The 17433-nt window shown below is 46.7% G+C and overlaps 1 long non-coding RNA gene across 1 annotated transcript; it reads right to left on the minus strand.

The window, feature by feature from the left end:
• Positions 1-704: 704 nt before the first annotated feature.
• Positions 705-14372, minus strand: LOC129624702 (uncharacterized). The gene is made up of 2 exons (XR_008701108.1): positions 14250-14372; positions 705-1628 (listed from the first exon to the last, which is right to left on the minus strand). It is a non-coding gene; the product is annotated as an uncharacterized LOC129624702 (long non-coding RNA).
• Positions 14373-17433: the final 3061 nt, after the last annotated feature.

The raw sequence follows: 17433 nt of genomic DNA on the forward strand, positions 1-17433 counted from the left end.
AACCTTGAAACCCTGACCTTGGGCCTGTGCCCCTTCTGGCTGGGGTCGGTTTCTCCAACAAGAACTTTCTTTCACTGCACGCCCCTCCCTCCGCTGAATCCCAGATTTCTAGGATGGGCTGTTTCTGCTCCTGATTTCGCCTGAGCTGAAACCCCATAGTGATGGGAAAGCTGCCATATTAAGGATGGAAATGGGGACTGGATCAGAGCTTTACGTCAAAATAAGCTGGAATTTAAAAATCTTTAAAAATGAACAGGGAAAGGAAGAAAAACATATCATAGGTACAGGCATTTTAAAAAACAGCTCTTGTACCAAGCCTCATAATACCTGGCTTTGAGATGATACCCATTGTATCAGTTATGGGGAGGGGGGCCCCCATGGGAACTCGTACCAGATAACTAGGGGAGGGCAACTACAAAGCTTCCTACGGCAGCATCTTACTTCATCTTGATTAGGTGGCTAGAATAGCGGCAGGAAGGCTCAAGATTTTTTTTTTTTTTGGCCAGGTAATTAAATGAATTGGAAATCCTTCTGTCTTTTCAAAGCAGGCTTATTAACATTTGATTAAAACGTTTACAATGCTTATGTATTCTTCGTTAAATTTAAATTTTTTATCCCGGAAAAAAAATCTCAGACATCAGAAAAGATACAAGAATAATATAATGAACTCCATATATCCTTTACCTGAATTAACCAATTAGTCATTTTTACACATTTTCACTTTTGCTTTCCTGCTTTCTCTCCCTCCCCTTCTCTTGTAAGAACAAAGACGTTCTCTTACCTAATTATAGTACAGCTAGTCAGTCAGGAGATATTTTAACAATGCCATCCTATTATCTAACCAACCGTCCAGTAATATCCTTTTTTCCTGATCCAGGATCTCGTACAGGATCATGCTTCGTGTTTATTTAGTTCTCACACCTCCCTACTCTCCTTTAATTGGGACCAGTTCCTCAGCCCTTTTCTTCAATGCCACTGGCATTTTTTAAGAGGACAGGCCATTTGCTTTGTAGAAGTTGGCTCCATTTTATCTCTGATTGTTTCCTCGTGATTACAATCAGCTTCCCTCCTGATTAGAATCGGGTCATTCATTTTTAGCAGGATATCTACATCAGTGCTCTTGGATCCTTCTCAGAGTATCACCTCAGGGGGGCTGTGATGCTGGTTCTTCTCCTTATTGGTGATCAAAGAACTGCCATCCGAGAACTTTTCCAGCAGTCCAGTGGTTAAGACTCCCCCTTCCAATGCATGGGGGCACAGGTTTGATCCCTGGCCGGAGAACTAAGATCCCACATGCCACACAGTGTGGCCAAAACCCTCCACCAAAGCCAAAACTGCAAAGTTTCCTTTTTTTCCTTTGTAATTAATAGCATTTTTAAATTGTGGGAATTTAACTAATATAATGCCATTGTATGAGTCAGGGTTTTCCAGAGAAACTAAACCAGCAGGATGTGCATCTGAGCGTCTGTGCCTGCACACACACACGTACAGAGAGAGAAACTGCTTTTAAGGAACTGCTCAGTTGTAGGGGCTGTCGAGTCCACACTCTGCAGGGCAGGCTGGCAGCCTGGAGGCAGAAATCTTACTTCCTCTGGGAACCTCGGTCTTTTTCTCCAACCGCCTTCTACCTGTTGGATGAAGCCCACCCACATTATGAAAGATAATCTGTTTTGCTCAAAGCCTACTGATTTAAATGTTAATTCATCTTTAAAAATACCTACACAATGGCATTTAGACTGGTGTTGCACCAAATATCTGGCTCAGCCAAGCTGACGTATAGAACTAGCCATCAAATTCTCCAAACTTTCATTCAGTGGTTTTAGCATCGTCGATAATTTTAGCTTTCATCAATCAATATGACGATGGTTCAAAACAGCAAGGTGTCTCTATCATAGAGCAAGGTGACTCTATCATTCCTGCTATATTTACTAGCCTTTAAAAGGGAGAAGGCAATGGCACCCCACTCCAGTACTCTTGCCTGGAAACTCCCATGAATGGAGGAGCCTGATGGGCTGCAGTCCATGGGTTCGCTAAGAGTCGGACACGACTGAACGACTTCACTTTCACTTTTCACTTTCATGCATTGGAGAAGGAAATGGCAACCCACTCCAGTGTTCTTGCCTGGAGAATCCCAGGGACGGGGGAGCCTGGTGGGCTGCCGTCTATGGGGGTCACACAGAGCAGCAAAAGAGTAGAAAGTTTCAGATAAAGTCAAGTTTCCCAGAGGTAGTATATATATTACATATATAAATGGTTACTTTTATATACACCATTCCACAGTTTCATTTTTTATTTATTTATTTATTTTTTCATTTTTTAAAAATGATTAAATATCTTCTTCTTTTGGAACTTATTCGGAGTATATTGTGACATATGGAGCCAGCTTAATTTCCCCCCAGATAATTCCTCCATTTTCCTAACACCATTTGTTGAAAAGCCATGTTTTTCTCCAATGATTTGATACGACACCTTTATCAAATTCTAAATTCCCATAAATCTGGGTCTGTTTTTAATATATTATTTATTTATTTATTTATTGGCGGCACTGGGTCTTCATTGCCGCACGAGGGCTTTTATCCAGCTGCAGAGAGCCGGGGCTACCGTCTGGTTGCAGTGCTCCTCGCTGCACTGGTTTCTCTAGCTGTGGAGCACCGGCTCTAGGCCCACGGGCCTCATTAGTTGCTTCATGTGGTCTCAGCTTTTGTGGCTCCAGGGCTTAGTTGCCCTGCAGCATATGGGGTCTTCCCGGACCAGGCATCGAACCGGTGTCCCCTGCATTGCAAGGATTCTTAACCACTTGGACCACCAGGGGAGCCCTATTTGGGTCTGTTTTGATCTTTATGTCCCATTCCATTGGTTTGTCTTTTCATGATCCACATTTCCTGTTTTAATTATAGGGTTGCATAATGTGTTATCTGCCGGGAGACAGTCACCTTTGGGTCTCTTGCATTTTGGCACATCTTTTGAGCTGAAGACGCCTTTGTTCTGGGCTGTCTTTCAAGGATATGTGTATAGCAGACAGCCTTGGGAGACAGAGGCAGTGTCTCCTGGAAGCAACAGGTACGCGTGGTCCTGCGCATCATGAAAGATGAGGGCTTCCTGAGCCCAGGGTCTCCTTCCTTTCATGCAACCCACCTGGCCAATTCAAGTCACTCTGGGAATTGAGGCTTGGGGAAGCCACACAGCAAAATGTTGCTAATGCTGACGCTTCAGATTTACCGAGGGGTCTCATGTCTTCTACCGGCATCATGAAACTGTGGTGGGGTAGCTTGTTGGCTCTTCAGAAGGGTAAAATCTCCCACTCTTCCCAGTTCTTGACATTGTCCTGTAGGGGAGTCTTTCCTTGGTGGTCTTCTTGTGTAGGATTTTCTGGTATCTTTGTATGTTTATGCGTTCATGTCAACTTCAGAAGTAGTTCATCTAGTTCCCAAAGTTAACTAGTCAAACAAGAACTTGTATTTTTATACGAGTGTTAATTTCATTAAAACTTGTATTTTTACATGAGTCTTAATTTCACAAGTTTCTCTGGTGGCTCAGTAGTGAAGAACCTCCCTGCCAGTGCAGGAGATGTGGGTTCGATTCCTGGGCCAGGAAGATCCCCTGGAGAAGCGAACGGCTACCCACTCCAGTATTCTTGCCTGGAGACGCCCATGGACAGAGAAGCCTGGTGGGCTATAGGCCACACGGTCACAAAGAGTCAAACATGACTTGGTGACTGAAACAACAATTTCACAAAGTCATTTAGGGTGAATCTCTGACTTCACTTTTGAAGATTTATTTTTTTTTTGTATTCTCATGGTCAGTCTTGTAATCCAGGTTCTTATCAGTTTGCACTTGAACCATAGATCTTCTTAAAATCATATCTTGAATTTTGTTTTACACAAAAAGGGAGAAAACCCTATTTCAATAGCAGGATGAAAAACATCGTGGCCAAAACATGGCCTGTCATTGGACAGGGCCTGGGTTCCGTCTGTAAAATGAGCAGACCCTACAGGGCTGTCGTGACGAGTCAATGAATTCATGTGTGTGGATCAGGCATGGTAAGAGCTCAATAAATGGTGGAAATTGCTATTACAATTATTTCTTTTTTGTAATAGTGATCTGGCCCCCCAAATCCCAGCTCTAGCCATTTTAATATGTGCAGATCTGTTGGTGAGGAAGCTCAGGATAGCCTTTACAAAACAGGAATGATTTATTGGACACCTATCCAACATGGCTACATTAACTTGATGAATATGGTTATGACCGTCTATAAATAAAATCCTCTCCCTCAAATGTATCTTTTCATTAAAAAACACTTTACATTTCTCATGGAGGCCACCACTTCATCATTTTTACAATTTAATGAGGATGAAAGACTTATGCAGAAGGGATAGTAATGGATGGCTTTGTTCTATATCAGAACTATTATAATTCTGAGTTCTCTGCCCTTGAAAATGTTTGCTTCACAGATTAATGTTGACTGGAGCTGTTATATAAAATACTCTGTAAAAAAACAGGCCACTGAGGCAATTCAGAATTAAGTAGAAAAAATTTCTCATTTGCTTTTCATTTTCTGGACATGTGTAGAACCCAAATAACTTTATCGTCTCGTAATGACAAATTAATGCAAAATATGACAAACAATGCAAAACTTTGTAAAAAAGCTCAAGTTTGAAATAAAAACAAACCAAAAAAATCCCACAACAACGGAGGGCACAGCAGTCTTCAGTGTTTTTAACTGGAATTTGGTTATTTGCTTTATTCCAAGGTATAGTTTTCAATTCTCATTATTTTATTTGCCTGTTAAACACTCTGCCTTTTATGCCATAATAAAGGGTCTGAGTGATTCCAGAGTAACATGCTAGCCTTTTGTTGTTTCAAGCCTAAATCTGAAATGTGAAGGGAGTGCCGAGTTGTTGGGAATAGGTTCCTAGGCACGGTAACCTTTTGCAGAGGCTGGAACAGAAGTCAGGCAAGACCCATGAGGGGGTCTGGAGCAGCCACTGGGATGGGAGGTGTGGCCTCCCAGCCCCACACCATGCCGCTGGCCCCAAGACCCATTCCAGCTAGGAACCAAGAAGCTAGTTCACATCAGCTGGTTAGATAACCAGCCTATTTATGGTTTCTCTCAGAATGTTCTTTGCAACCCCATGGACTGTAGCCCGCCAGGCTCCTCTGTCCATGGGATTCTCCAGGCAAGAATACTGGAGTGGGTTGCCATGCCCTCCTCCAGGGGATCTTCCCGACCAGAGATCGAACTCACGTCTCCTGAGTCTCTTGCACTGAAAGCAGATTCTTTACCAAGAATACTGGAGTGGGTTGCCATTTCCTTCTCCAGGGGATCTTCTCGATCCAGGGATCAAACCCATGTCTCCCGAGTCTCTTGCATTGCAAGCAGATTCTTTACCCACGGAGCCATTGGGGAAGCCCACCAGAAGGTTCTAGCTTAAACCACATTCTCTATTTTTTCTGAGGAATATTTTCCATGGGCCTCTTCGGGTCCATTCTCTGCCCACCCCACCCCACCCCCAGTCTGCTCTGTGCCCCAGGAGGCTGTCTAGGAGAACTGCCCACTGGGCTGCCTTGCTTGGGCTTCTGGTTGGGTTCAGCCAGTGGGAGGCTGGGAGGTGGAGAGGTAGGTCAGGGCATCTCTCCTCCCTGGTGGCCTTGGGTTGGCCGCATCCCTTCCTCCAAGGGCCCCAGCCCTCCCCAACAGCTGGGCTGCCGGCTCCGGGTTCCAGGACCTGCTCCCTCCTTCAGTCTCACACTGGTAAGGTCTCCACCACAGCCAGGTACTTGATCGATGTGCATCTCCCCACAGCCTCACTCACACGCTTTTCTGCTTCTGGTTCCTACAGACTTGTCTCACTTCCCCACCTTTGCCATCTGTTGTCTGCTGGGGTGGGTGTGAGTTTCTTAGAACTGCCATAACAAATTACGGTTACGCTGTAACCATCATAAAAAAAAACCCACCAACTGGGTGGCTTAGAAAAGCAGAACTTCATTCTCTCAAAGCTCTCGAGTCCAGGAGTCCAATAGCCAAGTGCCAGCCGTTGGCAGGGCCAGGCCTTCTCGGAAGGCTCTAGCAGAGACTCTGTTCTAGACATTTCCCTTAACTTCTGGTGCTGCCGGTCAGCCAGCCTGGGCATCCCGGGCTTGTAGCTGCTTCACTCCAGTCTCTGCCTTCCTCATGACACTGTATCTCTGCATCCCTTCTCTTCCTAGAAAGACACCAGTTGGGACTTCTCTGGTGGTCCAGTGGCTAAGACTCTGCTCCCAAGATAGGGAGCCTGAGTTTGATCCCTGCTCAGGGAACTAGATCCCACATGCTGGAGCTAAGCGGTCTCACGCTGCAACTAAAGATGCTGTGTGCCACAACTAAGACCCTCTGCAGCCAAATAAATAGATAAATATTAAGAAAAAAAAAAAAGACACCAGTCATATTGGACAAAGGGCCCATCCTACTCTAGGATGACCTCACCTTCACTTGATGACATCTGCAAAGACCATGTCCAAATCAGGTCACATTCCCAGGAAATGGTGCCCTCTCCTTCTGGGGACTCAATTCAACCCACACCAGCGCCTGAGCGATGTCAGGCCCCCAGGCGTCTCTCCCCCCCTCCAGATTCTCCTGCCCCCAAGTCTCCTCCGCTGGTACTTCCTCCCTACCTTCAAGACACTCCCCTGATTGATTTTCCAATCACCTCAAATGAAGTCCCCCGAGAACTCTTCTTTCTCACCTGGCCCCATGACCACCACCCTAGTTTCAGGCATTCACTTCCTTTGCCCTGCCCCGGTCTCCTGAGGAACCTCCCCACCGCCTGGACCCGAGCGGGCTGTGCACTTTCTCTGCTAACAGTGATGAGTGCAGTCGGCGGTCGGCATGCTATACACATGAAGGGAAGGACTTTGAGTTGAAAGTCTCTTCTCTGTCATGTCTGCACTGAAATTGACCATGACTGAAGGACTACTGCTACCAGCATAGCCCTTATAACCCTGAGGGGAATCGGTTTCCAAATGAAATGAGAATGATGTGGGTAGAGGAAGAACTGAAAGGAAATAAAGACTGAAAGAACGAAGCCACTGACGACATCACAGAGCAGCTGGCTCAGCCAGGCCGGAAGCCTGTCTCATCTTTGGACTTTCAAGCACGTAGCCAAAAAAAATGTCCACGTTACCTCCGTCAGTGTGGCTTGGGGTTTCTCTTACTTGCAGTCAAAGACAAGTACATGATGAGTGTTTTTCCTTTTTTCTAAGTCTAAGCAGATAGGGGGAAATGAAAGACAAATCAGAAAACAAGTTCTCTGGATGTGAGGTGGCCAGATCAGGATTTGAGGCCGCCTGGTTCTCAGTGTCAGGATATCTATGGGGATAAATAACTTCTACTCTCCCTGGATCCCAGGACTTTCAGCCCCACCAGGTCTGTCCTGAGTGGGTGAAACAAACTGGCTTATGGCTTGAAGTCCAAAGGCAGGAGAGTATGGGGTGAGCTAACCTCTGCAGGGCTTGGGAAGAACAGGTCACCAAACTAGACCCGGGGAGAAGGCAGCTTTTCCAGGCGTCTGGAATAAGGTGTTGGAAAGAGTAGAGACAGCAAGTCTGTTCAATCAGAAGAAAGGCGGCAATTATAGAGCTGGGTCCCGGAGGCAGTGGACTTCTGGATAGAGATGAGGACTGAATACAAATATTTACATCTACTCCATCAACTCACTAAATGACAGTGAGGATGGTGAAAAAAGAATTTTTTTTTTAATGTAGCAATTCAAAGAGTTGGAGAGAAGTTAATATTGACAAGTTTAGAAGCTGAAAAGCAGATAGATGAGTGGTGAGTAACTTAGCCCATTCAGGAGCTGGCTTCAAAATTTTATAATAAGGAAGCTATACAATAACTCAAATCGCACACACCCATGCACACATGCACACCCATCTCAGGAATCAGCAGCACTAACACCTCGGGAAACATACATGAAGGTGGGGCAGCACGTGGAATCAGATGGTTAAGCTCCCCCCACCATCCATTCCTGGGTTTCCCTGGAGGCTCAGACAGTAAAGAATCTGCCTGCAATGTGGGAGACCTGGGTTTGATCCCTGAGTTGGGAACCCACTTCATGGCGACCCACTTCAGTGTTCTTGCCTGGAGAATCCCTTGGACAGAGAGCCTAGCGGGCTACAGTCCCTGGGGTTGCAAAAGAGTCAGACACGACTGAGCGACTAAGCACAGCACAGCACCATCCCTTCCTACACAGCTGGTATATCTCCTCCCCAGCACGTCCCTGGCGCCTTAGTCTCTGGAAAGAGTAAAATCCAGGGTCAAGGGCTTGGGGACAGCTGGCACACGCAGGATGTAAATGAAGGTTTACACACTGAATGCTAAGCTCCTCCTCTCCTGCCACCTGACTCAGAGCTCAGGACAGTCACACTCTGGTCTGAATCAAAAAATATCTAAAAACGCCAACTTCTGGGTTCTGCAATAAAATGGCTCATGCAGATTTCCCTAGCATGAAAACCATGCACACAGAACTTCCAAGCAGCTCTTCAGATCCCTTCGCTTAAACATGAACTAACGACCAAGAATCACAGGACATTTGAGGAAAAGCAACACGGAGGGACCAGAGACTAGATAGGGGAAGAACTCTTCAAAATACCCATGGGCATAGTCTAAAAGTTAGGAGAGAAGACGCGGTCATCATGAAAGACATGTTGGAGACCATCAAAAATACTTTAGATAATTAAAAACTCTTTGAATCAGAGCTGGTAGGAATTAAGAAAAAATAAATAGGGAATTTGGGAAATAAACTGAGGATTTTTCAAAAGTAAAACAATAAAAAAAGTAGGAGGGAGAGGAGAGAAAGGATAAGAAAGACATGATAAGAAAATTAGAGCCTGGTCAAGAAGGAATAGCATCTAAATAATGGCAGTTGTAGAGGAAGCAATGTGGGTTCAATCCCTGGGTTGGGAAGATCCCTGGAGAAGGAAATGGCAACCCACTCCAGTATTCTTGCCTGGAAAATTCCATGCTCAGAGGAGCCTGGTGGGCTACAGTTAATGGGGTCACAGAGAGTTGGACATGACTGAGCTGGCATGCAGACACAGAGGAAGCAGGGGATATGGAAGGGAGAGAATGAAAATTCCAGAACCCAAGGACAGGAGTTTCCATGTGAAAAGGGCCCACTGAGCGGCCAGCATAATGGCTATAAATGGACGCCTCAGCAATATACATCACCATGAAATTTCAAATTACTAGAATCCAAGAGATGATTCTACAACCTTCTAAAGAGAAACATGTTTTCATACAAATGATCAATAACCAGAATGGCTTGGGCTTTGCAATAGCAACACTGAAAGCTCAAATGGAGGAATGCTTTCAAAGTTCCAGGGAAAATGGCTTTCAACTGGAATTCTACACCCAGCTCAGTGTCAATCAAATGGGAGAGTAGAATAAAAATGTTTTCACTCAAGACCTTAGAGGAAAAAAATCTCCCTTCCGTGTCTCATTTCTCAGCAAGCTATACAGAAAAGTTCCCCACCAAAAAAAAAAAAAAGCAATAAATCAAGAAAACAAAACAAAACAAAAAGACATGGGATACACAATATAGGAGGTGACAAAGCAGAGAGGCAAAGAGGACCCCAAGATACTTTTGAAAGGCTCTTTCTGTCTTCCAAATTGGAGTTCTTCAGAAGCTTCCAGAAGAAACCTCTTTAAGATGATGAAGTTGATAGAACATTTAGTGTATCTGACCAATTTGAGAGGCGATTTACTAAACCAAGGAAGATTTGGAGGTTGAATTAGTAAAAATATATAGAAAAGAAAGCAAATTTTTAAAAGAATAATTAACTCCAGGGAAACCAAACTATGGTATTGGTGCAGAGAAGTAAAAACTAGTTTCAGTACACTAGGTAGCTTATGTGAAAGTAGCATTTATACGAGCATAATAATGTGATGGGGAATATTGAAAGAAAGAAAGAAAGTGAAGTCACTCAGTCGTGTCCGGCTCTTTGCAGCCCCGCGGATTGTAAGCTACCATGCTCCTCCGTCCATGGGATTTTCCAGGCAAGAGTACTCGAGTGGGTTGCCATTTCCTTCTCCAGAGGGTCTTCCCAACCCAGGGATCGAACCCAGGTCTCCCGCATTGTAGGCAGACACTACCATCTGAGCACCAGGGAAGTCCTGGAATATTAATATTAATCTAACTAAATAAATCTAATATAATAATCTAAGTAAATAAATCTAATACAATAATAAATAAATCTAACTAACTATTAATCTAACTAAAATTACTATAAAGCTGTATTGGGTGGATACCCAGTGTGCATTTGCAGCTGGGGCAAATGGCAAGGTATGTGTGTTGCTGTTGTTCAGTCGCTCAGTCGTGTCTGATCCTATTCGACCCCATTGACTGCAGCACACTAGGCTTCCCTGTCCTTTACCAGCTCCTGGAGTTTGCCCAAACTCATATCCATTGAGTTGGTGATGCCATCCAACCATCTCATCCTCTATCGCTCCCTTCTCCTTCTGCCCTCAATCCTTCCCAGTATCAGGGTCTGTGAAGAAGAGCTAAATTCCTTTGGTCTACAGTAGGAAGCTAATATATACAGTTGAAAACTAAGAAACCAACAAGTAGTTATGTAAGCATGCTATTTGGAGATAAACCCTCAGACTGTTTGAAACAGTTCAAAGCGGTGCCTCTAGGGAGTGGAAATTGGCTGGGGGAAGGAAAATGGTGGATTGCGATTTTGCAGAACAAGTCTTGTAGAGATCTTTGCCTTTTTAGACTGCATGTACTGATTTGATTTAAAAAGCTAATTAAAAAATATATTACATTAGTACAGAGTATTCAAGATGGATTGTGTTTGGGCAATCATTTTGATTCAGGTGGGTGAGGGCAGATTTCATGGAGCCAAATCTCTGGTGAGAAGGCTTTCTGGGCGCCTCACCTCTATCTTGTCAAAATAAACTTGGGGTAGCAGGTGGCCGGCCACTCTGCACACAGTCTTGCCAAGCTATTGACTAAGGGAACGGTAATCTGAAAGCCTCGCACCACTGTTTACTGAAGAAGAACAAAGAAGGGCTCGTGCAGTGCTGTTTCCTAGCTCTGCTGCTAAAACCACATTGTTTAGGGTCCACCATTCTTTGAAATTTTTTTTAAATTGCAATGAGAGAGAAATTTCAAAGACCAGTCAAAAGGCTTCACATGCACTTAATCAGTACTAAATAACATACCGACCTGGTAATCTGTTCTAACAACAGCACTGAGGAAATTGGAACCGTGCCTTGGAGAGTTTACATCTAAACACACCTGACGTATTTACAGAAATGGACACACGCCCGTGTCTCAGCTGTACCATCCGGCTTTCTGCACTGGTCATCACACACCTTCGAAGGACTCACGGTGCTTTAGAAGTTGTATTTTCCCCAGGAAAGATTCAGTAGTGTTGATGGGAGACAGGAGTTCCAGCTTACAGTTCATAGTTTTGAGTGTTGTCTTCGGTGGCCCACACCCCGCCTCCATACGCTCATGGGCTCTGAAGCTGCTCCTGAAAGGCACACAGGAGCACAGTGCCCACTGCGCCCGGAGGCCTCTGTTGTGCTCATGCATGACAGCGGAAGCTGTGTGCCAGCCTCTGTTATTGATACTCCCTGTTGTGTTTAGGAAAAAACCGAGATGCTCAGGCTACAACCCCAGAATGCTGAATCTGGGTCTAGGAAGGCACAGGCACTGGGGCTCCTCAGATGATGCTAAGGAGCAGCCCAGGTTGAGAACCATTGACAGCTTCCCGATACACACAGGAAAGAACCCCAGGTCTTATCACGGCCCCCAAAGGCCCTACACGACCAATCTGGTCACCCTGCCCTCGTCCCCTGCTCACCACACTCTGGACATGGGTGCCTCTTGGCTGTTTTTAGACCCATGAACCCTATTCCCATCTCATGCACCTGCTCTTGTCAGGATCCTCCAGAATGTTCTTTCCCTTACTCCATGCAGGTCTCTGCTCAGATGTCACCATTTCAGAGAGGCCCTCCTGGGCTATTCCTTCTAAATATCAGGCTTCACCCCTCAGTTTATTTTTTGCTTCATAGCGCTTATCAACACCTGACACTACATTTATTCGTTTATCTGGCCTGTATCAGCATCTGGAAAATGGGAGAAGCTTAATAAATATGTACCGTACAAATACATGAGTGGATGAGGATGTAAGTTAAATAATGCAAACTGCCACGCTTGATAAATGTGAGTTTTTTCCCCAACTACACAAAGCCAGTGGTGATGGCACCCCACTCCAGCACTCTTGCCTGGAAAATCCCATGGATGGAGGAGCCTGGTGGGCTGCAGTCCATGGGGTCGCCAAGAGTCAGATAGGACTGAGCGACTTCCCTTTCACTTTTCACTTTCATGCATTGGAGAAGGAAATGGCAACCCACTCCAGTGGTCTTGCCTGGGGAATCCCAGGGATGGGGGAGCCTGGTGGGCTGCTGTCTATGGGGTCGCACAGAGTCGGACACGACTGAAGCGACTCAGCAGCGGCAGCAGCGGCTTCCAGATGCTGCCTAGTGCCAAGTCGGGGAACAGCGACCCCTGCTGGAATCTGTACCCGAGTTCCAGAGAGAACAGAATCTATTCATGCCAGTCCCAAGAATGAACCGTTTAGAAAAAAAAATACATAGTGTATGAAGAGACCTTCGTATGCGCATTCATGAAACATTCCTAATAAGGTATTCCCAACATTTACAAAAGCCTTTTGCTGGCACGTCCCAAGTTTTCCCAAGGATGTTCTCTTCTGCCATCTTGTGGGCAAACTGGGGAACTTTCAGGAGAGCAGTTTGTGATGGCCTGGCTTCCCTGATAACTCAGTTGGTCAAGAATCCGCCTGCAATGCAGGAGACCTTGGTTCGATTCCTGGGTCGGGAAGATCCGCTGGAGAAGGGATAGGCTTCAGTTCAGTCGCTTAGTCGTGTCCAGCTCTTTGCTACCCCATGGACTGCAGCACCCCAGGCTTCCCTGTCCATCACGAACTCCCAGAGTTTACCCAAACTCATGTCCTTTGAGTCGGTGATGCCATCCAACCATTTCATCCTCTGTTGTCCCCTTCTCCTCCAGCCCTCAGTCTTTCCCAGAATCAGGGTCTTTTCCAATGAGTCAGCTCTTCACATCAGGTGGCCAAAGTATTGGAGTTTCAGCTTCAGCATCAGTCCTTCCAATGAATATTCAGGACTGATCTCAGTTAGGATGGACTGGTTGGATCTCCTTGCAGTCCAAGGCTTGGACTCTCAAAAGCCTTCTCCAACACTACAGTTCAAAACTGTCAGTTCTTCAGCACTCAGCTTTCTTTACAGTCCAACTCTCAGATCCATACATGACTACTGGAAAAACCATAGCTTTGACTAGATGGACTTTTGTTGGCTACCCTCTCCAGTATTCTTGGGCTTCCCTTGTGGCTCAGCTGGTGAAGAATCCACCCACAATGTGGAAGACCTGGGTTCGATCCCTGGGTTGGGAAGATGCCCTGGAGAAGGGAAAGGCTACCCACTCCAGTATTCTGGCGTAGAGAATCCCACGGACTAGACAGTCACAAAGAGTCGGACACGACTGAGCTACTTTCAATTCACTTTTTTCTTTTCTGCTTAGTCAAAAGGAAGAATCTGGGCTGGGCTTGCCCAGGGCCATTCGGTAAAACACCTGTGGTCATTTACTCAGGACCCCAGTGCTACCCAGCTTCTCCGGCTTCTGTTTTTTAGAAACAGGAAGCAACCAAAGTGACGGCCTCGATTGGTGGCTTCTGCTGGGGACAGCGGAGAGAAGTGTCTGAGGGCCACCTCCCCAGAGCCCAGGCTGGCTCGACCTTTGTAGTGCCATTCTGACACATCCCTGCACCAACCCATCACAGCTAGACTTTGACGATCTGGTCTGGGGACTCAGTAAATGCTCACCACCTCCACGACAGCAGGCTTTATCTATTTTGTGCGCCTAGTATGTTAAACCGCATTGAGCACTGTGTAGGCGCTGACTTAGTTGAAGGGATGAAATAATAATTGTATTTATGGCGGACTTACTACTTGCCACGCACTGTAGGAAGCCCGAGCACTTTATACGCATTGTCTCCTAAATTAGGCTGACCAACCTGTCCCAGTTTGCCCAAGAATGTCCCGGAACACCCCCCACCCCCAGTCCCTGACAGACAGGGACAGTTGGCCCCTCTATTGGTCAGCTTGGGCTGCCTTAAAATGCCGCAGACTGAGTGCCTTCAACAACAGGAATTCATTTCCTTACAGTTCTGGAGGCTGGAGGTCCAAGGTCAAGATGCCATCAGGGTTGGCTTTCTGGTGAGGCCTCTCTTTCTGGCTTGGGGGTGCTGGGAGCTGGGGGGCTGGAGAGAAGGAGGGAGGGAAAGAGGGGGCAGCGGGGTGGTGGGGCAGAGAGCTTTCACTTCTAAGAGCGTGAATTCCAACGCGAGGGCTCCCTGGCTCCCTCCCAGCTGGGCCGCCTGCTCTAGGTCGTCAGCACTTACTGGACACACGTGGGCTGTGCTGTCAGCTGAGTGGGATGTAGGAAGAATTCTTTGCAGGTTTGAAAACCAAACCAAGGACCCAAGTTAAGATGGATGACCGATTGAAGGTTAGTCTTACTCCAGGTTAACCTTACTGAGGGTGAGTCTCACTGAGATAGAAATCTGCCAAACAGCAGGGGGCAGCTGGGACCGTCCTCTCTGCCCAAAGGGGCCCTTTAGGGAAGGGCTCCCGGCACCTTTTTGCTGGTGATTGCAAAGCTCGGAAACCTGTCAGAGCGAGTTCTGTGAGTTGGCTGCACCTCCCTCCTCTTGCCTGTGGTGATGGGGGCAGAGACCATTTTAGGAGCTGCGTGTGAGATGGAAAGTGTCCAGGGAAGCACTTCTTCACTCAGCGCTGAGGACAGGACAGTCCCCAGGCACAAAGGCCCGCCGTTGGGACCCATCTTCTGACTCCTGCACGAGTAAAAAGCTCTTAGGGCTTCACAGCAGCCTCTGGCCTTAGGAAGCTCAAGGATGTGATGTCAGAGGCCTGGCAGGCTTTCTGGAGAAGTCCTGTGTGTCAGGGGCCTCAGCTCACCCCTGATCAAAGGTGGTCAACAGGACAGAGCCTGGCCAGTGCAAGGCCGTCTCGAGGGCACCAGGACAGCAGCCTTACAGATCTGTCCCCTGTTCCCTTTAAACCCATCTATGGAGCCTCCAGGGGCTTCCCAGGTGGCACTAGTGGTAAAGTACCCACCTGCCCATGCAGGAGACGTAAGAGACGTACTTCAACACAGCCAACGTTAAAGTCAGTGAATGATTTTGGTTGAACATCAATCAGCCTGGAACTTAGAGAAAGGTGTAAGGCACAGAAAAATGGGGGCCAGGGAAAGGGCAGAAGACCAGAGGTCATGGATCTGGCCCCAAGTATCCCCCCCGGCCACTCCTGCCCCATGACACCTGCCACTGTTCAAAGTTTTGTGAACAAAGTCTAAAACACCCATGGTGGCTCCTATCAGTATTGATTCTGTTTGGAAGAAATGGGAAGATTTCAGCAAGTTTACTCTGAAAGAAGAAAGAAAGAAAGTGAAATCGCTCAGTTGTGTCCAACTCTTTGCAACCCTAGACTGTAGCTAACCAGGCTCCTCCATCCATGGGATTCTCCAGGCAAGAACACTGGAGTGGGTTGCCATTTCCTTCTCCAAGGGATCTTCCTGACCCGGGGATCAAACCTGGGTCTCCCACATTGCAGGCAGACGCTTTACCATCTGAGCCACCAGGGAAGTCTAAAAACACACCTCTAATGATCAAAGTGCCCTGGTGCCCCTCGGGCCTTCCTCTTATCCTTGAAAGGCCAATGGAGATCATGTAGCTGTAGTTCCTGTCCAAGTGTAAAGCATGCTCAGTGTTAATATCAGAGTTAATTGAGGAGCAGGTCTCCACTCAACGTTTGGAAGCCTGGTGTGTGTCAGGCACCCCGAAACAAAGGATTGCAAAGACCTCAGTGTGTCTCATGTTCTCTTCATTTCGTAGGAGAGGAAAATGAGCTTTGCAAGGTGAAGAGTTGCCCATGTTATCCTGCAGTTGTAAGAAGTGTTAGGACCAGAGTATCTTTTGAGGATTTAGGAGGAGCTGTCCTTGGATTATTGGTGGCTCAGATGGTAAAGTGTCTGTCTACAATGCGGGAGACCTGGGTTTGATCCCTGGGTTGGGACAATCTCCTGGAGAAGGAAATGGCAATCCACTCCAGTACTACTGCCTGGAAAATCCCATGGACAGAGGAGCCTGGTAGGCTACAGTCCATGGGGTCGCAGAGTTGGACACGACTTAGTGACTTCACTTTCCTCCTTGGATTATTGACAAGAGTCGGGTAAAGAAGCTGAGTGCTCATCACCGTGACTGCTGGTTTCCCCCATCAAAGGCACACTGTGCAAGTTGGGGGTAGAAATGACCAGGGAGGCAAAAGTCATAGTCCCTTAGAGCTAGTCTTTCACACTAGACTTTGTCAACAAGGTCATTCAAATCACTGCCGAATGCTCAGTTCTCAGCCTCTTCCATTTCACTCCTTGCAGTCCAAGAGATTTTGAATTGGCATCTAACACAGAGAGGCCAACCAACTTCTGGAAATTAAATGGACAAAAGGATACAGAACTTCCGGTCAGAGAGCTTCTGATCCAGGGAAAGCTGGACAATCTCAATACCCAGGGGTGAGTGATGGAAGTGCAGAAGAGAGACAGCCAAACTGTTGTCAGGGCAACATGAACATGTTCTTGTTCAAAATCTGCCAACCATACCTGTAGCAGGTGTGAGCAAAATCTTAAAGGGTCTAGAGATAAGAAAGGGAGCTATAAACAAACAAACAGATGGAACCAGCTGGGACCAAGATGGCAGCAGAATCTGATCTCCGACAGACCCTGAGTCTCATTATACACTGATTTTACTACATTAGCATCATTAGCATATTAAATGATACCAACAGTCCATGACCGGACACTGAGGACCAGAAAAGCATAAGCAGAGCGGCACTCCACTTCCTGGAAACAGCCCTCCCCCCACCCCCCGGGGTAGATGGCATATGTTTCCCCATCATCGGCCTCAGTCCACCTCCTTTTGTCTTTATTCTGAAATCAAATCTCTCTCGCCAGGAGGGTGAGAAGTTGATCTGTGAACTCAGTCTCCATTTCTCCATTCTTTGGCTACTGAATAAAGTTTGTGCTCAGTCAATCTCAGCTTCAGTTTCGCTATTTGTCTACTTGAACCCAGCTTGGGCGAGGGCCCAAGCAGGGTCCATGCGACTCAAAGTGAAGAGGAAGTTGCTCTGTCGCATCTGACTCTTTGCGACACCATGGACTTCTGCACGGAATTCTCCAGGCCAGAATACTGGAGTGGGTAGCCTTTCCCTTCTCCAGGGGATCTTCCCGACCCAGGGATCGAACCCAGGTCTCCCGCATTGCAGGCAGATTCTTT

The sequence above is a fragment of the Bubalus kerabau genome, chromosome 12 (assembly GCF_029407905.1).
Source record: "Bubalus kerabau isolate K-KA32 ecotype Philippines breed swamp buffalo chromosome 12, PCC_UOA_SB_1v2, whole genome shotgun sequence".
Taxonomy (NCBI): Eukaryota; Metazoa; Chordata; class Mammalia; order Artiodactyla; family Bovidae; genus Bubalus; species Bubalus kerabau.